Below are 12,544 nucleotides of genomic sequence, written 5' to 3'. Positions count from 1 at the left end.
AGGGAAGTATCCCTAACAGTTCTTGACCTTTTTCATAGCATGGACCATTTTACCAGTCTGGTTGAAGCCCAGGGACCTCTGGATACAGTATGACATTATAAAATTCATGAAATGAAACACTGGATTGCAAAGGAAACCAATTCTATTGAAGTACATGGAGTCCATGCAGCCTAGAAGACTTCTTAAATGACAATTTATATATGCCTTGGAGGTTTGCATCATGGTTGCCCCTCTACTTCTGTAGAGTACACCTATACAGTTCTAAAGTTGATGTAAAAACATGGAGAACAGAGGAAATTACAACACAGTAAAGGCTAAAATAATAGAAAACTAAGTTATTTTCATACTATCAACTTTGGCTAGCACCATAATGAACATGTAAGCACAACCTGAATATTTAGGTGTTACATATAATAAACAGAGGTTGAAATGAGCTAGAAACACTGTCATGTGCTCCAAAATATGAAATTCACATTTTCTCAAACCATTGGATTAGCAAGCTAGAAAACAGTGTCAATCAAGGACATTAGACCAGAGCTGTCTGGTCTGGAGAGAGAGAGATTGCTGCAGAAATAATCAAGGACATTAGTAAAATTTTAAGAATGTTTTGGTTGAGCTTCTGCTGGTGAGATACATAATGTCTTTGTGGATTCTGTGAAAATTTGAAAATAACAAAAACATCGCTATACTCTCCCCCTCATTTTGGACAAGAAGTAGCTAGTTAACTATACCTAAGCCATACCCTGACAAATCTGGAGAGAGTCAGGAATAAAGTGCAGAATGACTTTCCAGTTCACAACGTGCCTCACCGAGATAGGAGGAAAGGAGGGCAAAGAAGAACCTTCGGAGTGCCAGGCAGTGCATCTGGGAAACAACTGGGCCAGAAGCAAACTCCAGTGGATCTGACCACAGAGAATTTCCCCCTCTCACCACACTGCCTGGCTTAACTCACACACTCACTGCTTCCCTTCATGGAAGCGCTTGTCCGTCATTAGTGAAAAGCTAAAGCATTCGAATGTTAAGAGGGTTTGTGAAAAATGACTAATGAATTTTAAAAAAGAAAACATGACTTTTTTTAAACTTTGAGGAAATATGACTCAATATTTCAATAATATTATTTTGCTCTGGAAAGCACATCATTTTAATTACAGAAACCAGTGTTTAAAAAGAAACAACAGGTCCAAAATGGAGTCACTTGTGCTAAGCCCCAGAGCAACAAACCAAGATTTAATTGCAGTTTTAACCTATCCCAGGAAGGTGAGAGGTTAAATGCGGGATTACCTGATCAGCATTAGTGAGGTAATCTGCATGACAGGCCCTCACCCTTCCACCCAAAGGAGGGGGGCTTGCCTGAAACAACCCACCCTTTGTTAAAAACTTCCACTGTCTGCTCCTTCTGCCTATAAAAGCCTTCCATTCTCTACAGCTCCTGGGACCTCCTTTCTACCTGTTAGATGGGATGCGACCCAATTCATAAATTGTTGAATAAAGCCAATTAGATCTTCAAATGTACTCAGTTGAATTTTGTTTTTTAAAACCAGCTGTTCTCTAAAGCTCTAAGGACTGAAAAAGAAAAGGAAATGACTTTTAGCTGCAAAATGAAGGATTTATGTCAGGTTGAAGAAAGAACATCCTGATAGCAGGGCTGTAAAAGAAAGACCCTCTTTCTGATGATTATTAAAATTAAATTAAAATTAAATGTTTTCATCACCTTTACATTGTAGAGCTGTAACTGTTCAAATTGTATAGAGCATTACCTTGAGGGAGCACTAACGTGCCCTCAGGAACCTGGAGAAGTAGGCAAAAGCTAAGAAAAGCTGGGAGATGCGATATAAATCAGACACGAGTACTAAGCTAGGCATCCGATAAAGGCAGGCAAGGCAACTGCTTAACAATCAGAACTTACACGACAACAGCAGACCTAGCGACTAGGACTTGGAGAAAAAAGGAGCCAGCATGGTGGCTCCTGGAACAGGTGAAGGCATTGAATTCACCAAAGTGCAGAACCAAAGTGGGCCTAACCAGCTGGCTAAGGAAGGACTCCAACAAGAGTTTGGAAGGAACAAAGGCCCAATTCCCGCCTACTAAACGCTGGAACTCAAGCTAATTTGTGAGTACTTCCTACTAGTTAATAATTACCTTAGATAAAAGGATATGTATTCTACAAGCTCATGAATGTCTATGCGTCTTTTGTTTTATGAATTTATGTTTAGTTTTTGTTTCTGTTTTGTGCTTTTGCTTAGTGTGCTGATGGTTCATTTTAAGGATTTCTGGATTTTCTTTCTTTCCTTCTTGAAAAGCTCCCACTCTAGGAGAACTCTGCCATTCTAGCTTCTCTGGGTTTGCTCCTAGCATTTTAACACAGCTGGAGGAAAACCACGTAACCTGGCAGACTGGTTTTGTTTTTAGGTTCACTTTCTCAAAACTCAGAGGCTCTCAGCACTACACAGCATCTTTCCAAGTTTCCCTAGCGAACTTGCATTCCCGCTCTAGAAAATGACTTTCTTCTTCCCCTCAAGTTTCTCGCCGAACCCCCCCCACCACCACCCCCACTTTTAGCCGATGACCTCATCTCCCTTCAGAGAAAACAGAAGGCACCACCAGAAGGAAGTGTCTCATCTTCCCACCACCAGATCTGCAAACTCCTCTACATCTACACAAAGTAGGCAGAGCCCCTCCTCCGGTTACAGACCTGGCCCCACACGTTGACTCTCTGGACTCTCTGGATGCAAAATCCCTCTCTCCTCCTCAAGTTCTTCACTCTGCTGGCCACGCCCTTTTCCCCTGAATCATCAAACTTCGGTGTCTGCTGCATGATCTGAGCAGCCAACCTTTAGTCTCCCTCTACTAAATATCCCTTTGCCCTCCATGTCTCCCTTTTTATGCCGTTTCAGATTTCTGGGAAGAGCCCTTTGCTCGAACTGTATCCAATATCCCCGAGCCCTCACTCCCCATCCGCTCACCATCTCACTTCCACTTCTCATTCTGCTCTGGCCGCTGAAACTGCTCTTAATCCAGATCTCTACCGCCCTCCAAGCTCTCAAGTGTAGCCATCACTTTTCCACCCACTGCTTCTCTGGAACCACTTTCCAACCTTTTATTTCCATGACACCGCCCCAATCCCTGGTGGTTTCCCATCTGATTTTTTGGTTGCTTCTCTGCAGGTTTATTTACAAATTCCATTCTCTGCCTGGAGCCCCACCTCCAGCCACGCCATTCTCACTCCATTCACCTCCCACGCATGGCTTCTCATCCTCACATCTTGGCTTCAATTTTACCTCTCAGGAAAACTTTCCCAGATTATTTTCTACTATTGAACTCTATTTGCTTCTTTTATTATCTGTTTATTGTTTGGTTAACTACTGCTTCTCTCCTCCAAGAGGGAATTAGCATGGTATCTGCTTTATTCACCCAGGTATGCCCTAAATGTATCACTATGCCTACCATGTACTTAGGTTTCTTTTTAAAATATGTTTTTATTGATTTCAGAGAGAAGAAGGGAGAGGGAGAGAGAGAAACATTGACGATGAGAGTGTCATTGATCGGCTGCCTCCTGCACGCCCCCTGCTGGCAATGGAGCCTACGACCCAGGCATGTGCCCTGACCAGGAATCGAACCTCGATCTCCTGGATCACAGGTCGATGTTCAACCTCTGAGCCATGCCAGTGGGGCTGTAGCTGGTATTAATTAAAATTTACTATATTCGTGAAGGAATAAATGCATGAAGCCCAGTAATCAACAATTCCTGGTTGATATTTGCTTCTCCATTTTTTTTCACCCAATAGGTAAAATTCTTAGGTGAAAAAAGAACAGGCTATCTAAATTTCTTCCTATAATACCTGTTCTTTTTCTAAGTATTAAAAAGATACATTTTTCCTACTATTTTCCTAGCTATACGATACTTATTAATAAAAGAGTATCTAGAAATTATTTTCATCACAGAAAATTGTCATGATGAGTTCTTTCCATTGTGACAATAGTTCAGAAGGTATCCACCAACATAGTCAACTTGTCAATCTAAAGTACAGTTTAAACAGACAGTAAGAATTTCTGGAAATTCTAAATGAGCCTCACCAAGTTAATTCTTTAATTGCTTTTCATTGACAACAGAGGCATCATTAATGATTAGGATACAAAACAAAAACCATGCAAATATTGTGAACTTTTATATATTATAAATATAAATCCCTGGTCACTACCGCCTCAAAAAGTAAGTGCCAAGTAGCAGACTAGAAGTAACCATCTTGATATTTCGTCATTAAGTTTTTCATTAACCAAGAAGAAATCTCTTTAATTTAGAATTTTTGCTATGAGAAATCTCCTTAAAATACACATTAGTAGCATCTTCTTCTGCAAATCAGGCCTGTAACAATAACGTTGTTACCTGCCTGTGAATTACCACTGCACATTGAAAGTAGTGACTTGGAAGACTGTGTCACGAACTGTGGAAATGCTTTAGTGCTGTCTCTTTGAGATCTAAGTTCATGACCTCAACCAATTTTAAATTCGAGTGCCTGTTCATGACAGTCGAGTAGGAAGAGAGTGGACAGCTATTTGAGGTTTGTGGTAGATATCCCAAAGGGATTGGTGGCTATTATGAAATTGTAATCACAGATGCAGGAGTCCACGTAGGATGTCCCCATAACTGCACGCATCTTTAGGCACCTTTCCCCAAATGCTTTTCTATAAATTCTTACATAATTGCTCTAAATTATTTATCTCAATACTTTCATAATATTATATGAAACAATGCATGTAAAAAACCCACAACATAGATTACTCTTTCGTTTCAATGAATAAGAAAATGAGAGCCTGAAGAAAAGTTGAGGCCAGCATTTATCTGCCCCCAGACTATCCCTGGAAGACACTGTCTCTTCTACAATTACAGACCCAAGAATTCAGCAATGGTTCCTCCTTCCGCAAGAGGCCCAACATCCCAGCTTCTTGCCTATGTACTCAACTCAACTTGCTTATCTTGTTAAAGCTGTGGGCATTCAAGTATGGGGCAAATAGGAAGTGTGTCAATTTACTGACCAAAACTCAGAAGCCATTTGCTGACCTAATGTTCCTAGTGGCGCAGTTGCATCTAGCACTCAAACTTGATCTACTAAGTATTATTTATTATGAAGTTATACATATGTATATAAACAATTTTACAACTAATGTAAGTTTTAACCCTGAAAAGGAGCATCTAGTTTATCATAAGCTACTGAATTGTTTGGAAAGGCAAAATAATAATGATTTTTTTCCTACAAATGATGAATCTAAGGTCAGAGTAACCATTTTGATACAAATACTTTATGCCAACTTCCAGAGTTAATAAAAAGAGCCAAAAAGGGTCACAGGCCCTGCAGGTTATATTTGGAATATTCTAAGAGAATGCTCTATTCCCAAATGAAAGTAAAACCTCTAGTAAAGTTAGTACTTCTTATATAACTCATAATGTATCTACTTTGTATTTTTAGATAAAATGTTATATACTTTTATCTTCTTAACGTGTCATATATCTACATAAAATGCAAAATAGTTCCAAAATACAAAATTCTAGAACATGCACTACTTTTTCAATCATTCTTAAATGTCTGTGCAGCTTCCTCTATTAAGTCAACCAGCAGTCCAGTTAAACGAGAAAAACAACTGAGTTAATATGGAAACTTGGATTTTCTGGGGAACCAATACTTTTTCTGATGTTAACACAAATAGAAAGAGGTTGACAGCCTTACAAATAACACTCATCAAGCCCGGCCGGCGTGGCTCAGTGGTTAAGTGTGGCCCTGTGGACCAAGAGGTCATGTTTCGGTTCCCAGTCAGGGCACATGCCCGGGTTACGGGCTTGATCCCTAGGACAGGGCATGCGGGAGGCAGCCCTCAGTTGACTTTCTTTCATCATTGATGTTTCCATCTTTCTCTCTCCCTCTCCCTTCCTCTCTCTGAAATCAATAAGAACATATTTTTAAAAATAACACGCATCAGAGCTAAAAATATAAACCAATTAATCAATTAAAGCTTCCAAAATGCATCAAAATGGAAATCATGAGACTTGGACATTAAAGAAGCCATTTGATGTTTCCACTTTTCTCTTCTTGTATCTGTAAAATGTGACTACCAGCTCTGCTAACTTACAGGGTTACTGTGGGGATGAAGATCTCAAGCAATCTCTTCATAAACCACAAAACGCTGCACAAACAAAAGATATCATTGGCCCTCTGATATTTTTTTCAATCATAAAAAATTGTAAATTAGGTAATAACAAAATGAAAAACTAAGCAAGTATAATCTGAGTACTATAAATACACAAGTTTTCTATACTATAGAATACTGAAATTACACATATTTCAAACGAATTATGTATTTGGGTTCTAATTCAAAACATACTGTTACCTAAAATACCTAGATTTCCCTGCAGACTCCAAAGACAAGCAAATGAGGAGAAAGATTAAGGAAAAGGGATAACTGATTTATTTATAACTGCCTGTGCTAAGAACCTATCAGCCCATCATCTTTAAGTTGGTGGTTGTTAAACTCTGATAAGGACCATTTACAGGTGTTTGTTGAGTTTCTCTAGTCATTTGAATTCATTAAATAAGTGATTAGGTTGGTAGTGTGGCTTTACAAATCTGCTTATGGCGAGCACTGAATTATTTAAGCTTCTTTCGTATTTGTACAAAGGAGAGAGAAACTGTATTTTTACAGAATGCTGTAAGGGTGGACTAAGAATCACAGAGAATGAAAAAACAGAATCACATTGCAGGAGTGGCAAAAATTTGGTGCATCTCTTTTTTTCTCAGGCAGGTGATGGTATCAAAAGACCAGAATACTATCAGCTCTGTCTACTCTCTCCTTTGAAAAGAACCCAAGAACCAACTTTTTAGTTCACCCAACTGTCACTGCCCAGATCGTCGGAGTAGAAGATGAGGAGCTGACTAAAATTTAAATTCATTTTCTCTAAGTTGGTTCATGACTAACTTAGACACTGTTTTTCATTGCGTAACTCTTACTTCTTCTTTGCTCTAAGCAAGTCCAGATGTTCCTGGAGGTGTGGGAGATTCTACAAGGACCTTGGCCCTCTTCTTGAAACCCTCTTCAATTTCCCTAATTTTGTAGAATATGACTGTCTATGAGAATAAATATGACTTGCTTTCATTTTTCAATTCACCTCACCCATTTTTAAAAGAAGGGTTTCAGGAAACAATAAGGCCAATCCTCCAAAATTGAGAAAAGCAATGTTTCCAGAATTTCTTTTTCCAGTTTAAAATTTAGCCTTTAATGTTAAGACCCCTAACACTCTTCAAAATTGAGGACCCCAAAGGGCTTTTGATTGTGTGAGTTATACTTACTGATATTTACCAAATTAGAAACTAAAACTGAAAAAAAAAAATTTAAATTCACATTGAAAGAGGCAATTCATAAATATAGACATGTAAGTGGCCCTCATAACCATTCTAATTAGCTAATTATTAGTAATAGGAAAGGAGCAAAGGGAAGGCGAGGCATTACAGGCATGTTCCCTGCAAAACACTGGGGGAAAGGGACTGGACAAAGGGAAGATAGACACATACCCAGTAAAGTTGGGATGACTGGGAAGGGTGCTTGCTGCCACTCACACCTGGGAACAGAGGTCATTGGTCGGAGTGGGCATGGTCACTGCAAGCACGTGGAAATTTGAGATGTATAATCCCCTGAACAAAGAAGTTCATTCTCTTGTTTCCTCTTAAAAGAAACTCTGGACACTGGCTTTGATTTTAGCTTTACTGAAACCCCAGCTACACTTTTTCTATGACTGGACTAAGGGAAATGGGACTTTGGAAACACAGAGCTTTGACTCCATGCAAATAAAAATCACTCATTTTCTCTGTGACTCTCAGAAAAGTCATTTTCTCAGGATATCGTATGAAGTCTACCCCTAATAGCACCCAACAAGGAAGAGGACCCCCACTTCATACAATATCAGCCACTTTGAAAGTTATTCAACCTTATTTATGAAAGAAATGGAAATTTAAACAACATGCCATTTTCATACAATTATCTAACTTTTTAATTTGTTGTTTGTTGTGTTTGACTAATAACAATGTTGGCTTAGGGAAATTCTACTCTCTCATACTGCTTATAAATGGATACAGTCTTTCTCAAGAACAAAATGGTAAAAATAATACCTAGCATTCCACGATATATTGCCAAATATTTTTAGGAGTCCTCTAAATCATCAATTATTATGATAATTCATAATTATCAATTATAATCATCAATTATTATGATAATTCATAATTCATAATTCTTGAAGAAAAGAACACTTTGCTAAAGCAATTGTTGGCTTATCTCACAACTTGTAAGTAGTGGAACTTTTGTTAGAACCTGAAACATACACTTATAAGAATCTATCCAAAGGAAGTAAGCAAAGATGTGTACATTTATATAAGACGTCCTAGCTGAAACATTATTTATACTAGTGGAGACCTGTAATCTATGTAAATACCCAACAACTTATAATCAGCCAGTACATTTCCACAGACTAAAATTACATCAAGGTGAGAACCACTCTCTTGCCCATGGATAGGCTGCCATAACATATAGTAGGAACTCAATAACTGTTTAAAATATAAATACAAAATAATGCACAAGTACATAAAACCATGTTTTAACAGAAAATTCCATGATTGAGGAGGAAGTATGTTATAAAACAGCATGAACAGTGTATTTAATTATTTAAATTAGGAGGCCATTAGTCTGAGGTGATTTTACTGCCGGCGGCCTACATAAGCAAAGCAAACCCAAACCTGGAAACGCCTTAAAGTTACAAAATGGAAACGTAAGGACAACCAATCACAAACAGCCAACTAAGCTTTAAGCTATAACCAATCAATAATTTCCTTACTTTGCCTCCATTTTTTCTCTATAAAAGTCTCTGCCCCCAGATCCTGCAGGTGAAGCGCTCCTAACCACATCCAGTTTTGCACTGCCTCATTTCAATTGATTTTTGCTCAAATCAACTCTTAAAATTTTTAATATTCCTCAGCTTACCGTTTAGCAAGTATGATCACAATTCTATAACATGTACATGTGAGTACATGTATAGAAAAATGTTCAAAAGTATAAATAGATGTACACACAGCAATTCCTGTCTCTGCTCATGCATGCTAGTTAATAAATATTTGTTAAGTGAAAGAATGGCATTTGAAAAGTAGTTACGCCTTTAGAGGGTTATAGGTAATTTTCCTTTCCTTCTTTGCAATTTAATATATTTAATGAAATTTAAACAGTGAGCATGAATTATCTTTGTAATAAATGAGAATATTGTAAAACATACTCATGCTGGGAAATATAGTTAGGAATTCTGGAATGAAAAAGCAAATATAGACATGCCACAATCCAATTTAAAATAACTAACATGGCCTGGCTCAGTGGTTGAGCATCGACTTAGGATCCAGGAGATCGTGGTTCGATTCCCGGTCAGGGCACATGCCCAGGTTGCAGGTTCAATCCTTGGTCGGAGGCGTGCAGGGGGCAGCCGATCAATGACGACTCTCTCATCATTGATGTTTTTCTCTCTCTCTCTTCTTCTCTCCGAAATCAATAAGGATATATTTTTAAAAAATAAAGTAATAACTAACATGTTTTCCTATGTTTTACTTACTGCATTCAGCCACAAAAAATATCAGATGTTTCAGAAAATGACAAGCTTACGCTTGTACAGCTAGCTACTACTGGGGTGAAGTCTAGAATTTAGGTCACTTGGTTTCCAGGCGAGTAGTTTTTCCATTACACCAGACTGCTTCCAGTCCCAGAACGCTGACAAGTAAGTGAGCAATGTGGGCACTGCAATCGATAGTCACTGTCAGGCAGTCCTTTACTTATAAGTAAAATGATCTGGTAATTATTTTATATTATCAGAAAACGTCAAAGCTCTCAAAAAATACTACATTTTCATGTGACATGCGTCGTTTTGGGGGACGGGGTATGAAGTTTCTAAAGCTGTTACCAAATTCGTGCATGTTGGAGGAGAGCATGCATGCATTATTTGGGGAAGGGTCTACAGCTTTCATAATACATGTAAAAGGGCCTGTGATTTAAAAATTAAAAAATTGAGAATAACTAAAGCTATAAAGTCTGCAAGCAAGAGGAGGGGGGTGGAAACGGATGGTCAATAAAAGGCAGATGAGAGGAAAAGGAACCACAGCTAATTCTGTCTTCCTCTTTTTTATTCCTGGAACTTATTTTTAATATGCAAATGATTTGGTTTCATGACTCTGCTTTCTAGCAGTGACACCAAGAATGATACTGCTGAAACGGGCCAAGTTATCTCTGCTGCGAACTTCTTCGGGCACCAAGAAATCTATTCCATAATTTCCCTTTTCCCAATTAAACGTAAGTGCCAAATACTTCAAAAGTGATCGCTTTTGTTCAATTAAGAAAAGAAAAAGTATTGAATAGGTTTCTAAGTTTCACGTCCCCTAAAATGTGCTTCCCCCCCCCCACAGGAAGTTTGTAAAGCTGCTGTGAACAAATGCAGATTAAACACTTCTCTAAGCATTTCACAATTATTGCTTAATTTAGAATTTAACTCTTCCTCCGCTCAAGGAAAGACGCAAATAACCCTTTTATATATCCCAGCAACAAGCTCGATTGGAATAGAACTTAAAAACTCTTAACAGGGCTTGTTTCACCACCACTACTACCCTGTCAAGATGCCTTGGGCTACCATTTCCCATCTATGCGACACACCAGAAACAAACCACGACACACACTGTCCTTGAAGGGGTTAAATACGCAAATATGAGCTCGCTCAGAATTGACTCCCATCCAAACGCGGTGCCTGTGGTCCCCTCCACCTGCCTGGGGGAACAAATGCTTACATCACCAGCCAACCAGAGGAGCATTTCTTGCTCTGGTCTTTGGGGTGAAAACCATTCTTTTTAAGACTGAAATGGTCATAAGCGGTAGGAGCACCAGCTATACGGGGCCACTATTATTTCAAATCCAATGCCCTCCCCCCCCTTTTTTTTTAACGGATCCTTCGAAAACAAAATTACTATAACAGTATCCACGCTCCGAACTTAACTTTATCAAGTACGGGATCACACCTTTCCCAGCGTCTAGCTCGGAGCTCTGCTCCCCGCCACGTCGGCTGAGCCCGAGCAAGGGCGCAGCAGAGCCCCCGTCGTTCTTACAGTGACTTTCTCAAGACCGTCTTTCCCCCCACGCACCGCACGGCGACCCAGGGACTACCCGGGAACGCTTTGCATAAGTAACCGAAAGGACTCTGTTTTTTTAATTTTTTTTTTTCAATCATAACTTAAACGAGACCACGCAGTCCGCGGCTCCGGAGCCCGAGAGCTGTCCAAGGCGCACGCGGCCGAGCGCGGGGCCGGCGCGGGGGCGGCGCCACGTGGAGCCGCGGGAAGCGCCACCGCGCCGCGTTTCCAAGGGCGCGCTGGCGCCGTCGGGGCTGACAGCGAGGGGAGCACCTTGTCCTTCGACTCCGCCGCGCATTCAAGACCCAGGCGCTCTCACACGGGCGTCTGCTAGAGGAATATGAAAGCTCCCGGGTCTGCCCCGTCCGAAGGGCAGGGGGCGGGCGCGCGCGCTCTTAGGAGCTGTGACGGCTGCGGCTCCCCGCGTCCGGCCCTCCTTCCAGGATTAAGGTACAAACCAGAAGCTGCGGCGGGTGGGAGAGGCGGGCGCGCGGGCGGGGCGGGGCGGGGGCAGGGTAAGTATTTCGCTTACAGTTCCCAGAGTTACGGGGGCTCCCCGGGGCTGCGCGACGCCTCCGGCTCGCGGTCAGGTTGGCGTTTCAGCCGCGGGCGCGCCGAGGGGCCCAGGTCTTATCCTCGGTGGGAGGGGCTAAGGCGTGGGCCGGTTTCCTTCGGTCTCCGCGGAGGTTTTAAGGTGGAATGAGAGAGGAAGCGGGGGGGGGGGGGGGGGGGGGGGAGCGCTGCCCCTGCGGGCGCCCGGTGCCCAACGCAAAGGGTGCGGGTCGGAGCCGGCGCTCACACTGCGTGCGAGTTGCGCGGGCGCTGGCTGGCTCTGCGCGCGAGCGCGCCCGTGTGTCTGTGTCTGTGCGTGTGTCTGTGTGTGTGTGTGTGTCTGGCAGTGTTCCTTGTCCTTAAGTACTTACTGCTTCCTCTTTTCTTTTTTCCCCCAAACAAGACCTAAGTTGCAAAGACGAATAACCCTAGAGCACTTTTGCATTCTTCAAAAGGCAAAGTTGACCACCCAGAATATAAAAGGAGTACGTCTTGAAGATAACAATAGGAGGCCAGTTTAAAAATCAGATGTGTCCAAATAGTTCCTCCCCTAACCTAAAACACCTGAGTTGATAACCTGAGTTTGTCTATAAATTTAAGATTAAAGGGCATACCAGAGACGGTAATACATTATATGTTGAGATTTAGGGAGGAAACCAAATTTACCGATTTGCGATGTAAATTCAAATGCCTGAATTTACAAAGAAGGCGTGCTGTTTAAATGTATCCAAATTTCACAAGAACGGATTAGTGTCTTTGAAGATTGAGTCATTTAGTATATCTTGATTTCTAACCCAGCATCA

General features: G+C 40.9%; 1 protein-coding gene across 1 annotated transcript in view; it reads right to left on the bottom strand.

Moving 5' to 3' along the window:
* Nucleotides 1-11,838, bottom strand: part of PLA2G4A (phospholipase A2 group IVA) — a 122,711-nt gene extending 110,873 nt beyond the window's left edge. The window contains exon 1 of the mRNA XM_016224670.2: nt 11,722-11,838. The gene's annotated coding sequence lies outside the window, so the exon portion shown is untranslated. The remainder of the gene's footprint in view (nt 1-11,721) is intronic.
* Between the last annotated feature and the right edge of the window lie 706 nt (nt 11,839-12,544).

The sequence above is a fragment of the Miniopterus natalensis genome, chromosome 19 (assembly GCF_054644295.1).
Source record: "Miniopterus natalensis isolate mMinNat1 chromosome 19, mMinNat1.hap1, whole genome shotgun sequence".
NCBI lineage: Eukaryota > Metazoa > Chordata > Mammalia > Chiroptera > Miniopteridae > Miniopterus > Miniopterus natalensis.
The sequence above is the reverse complement of the archived record's forward strand: the minus strand, read 5'-3'. Positions and strand labels throughout refer to the sequence as shown.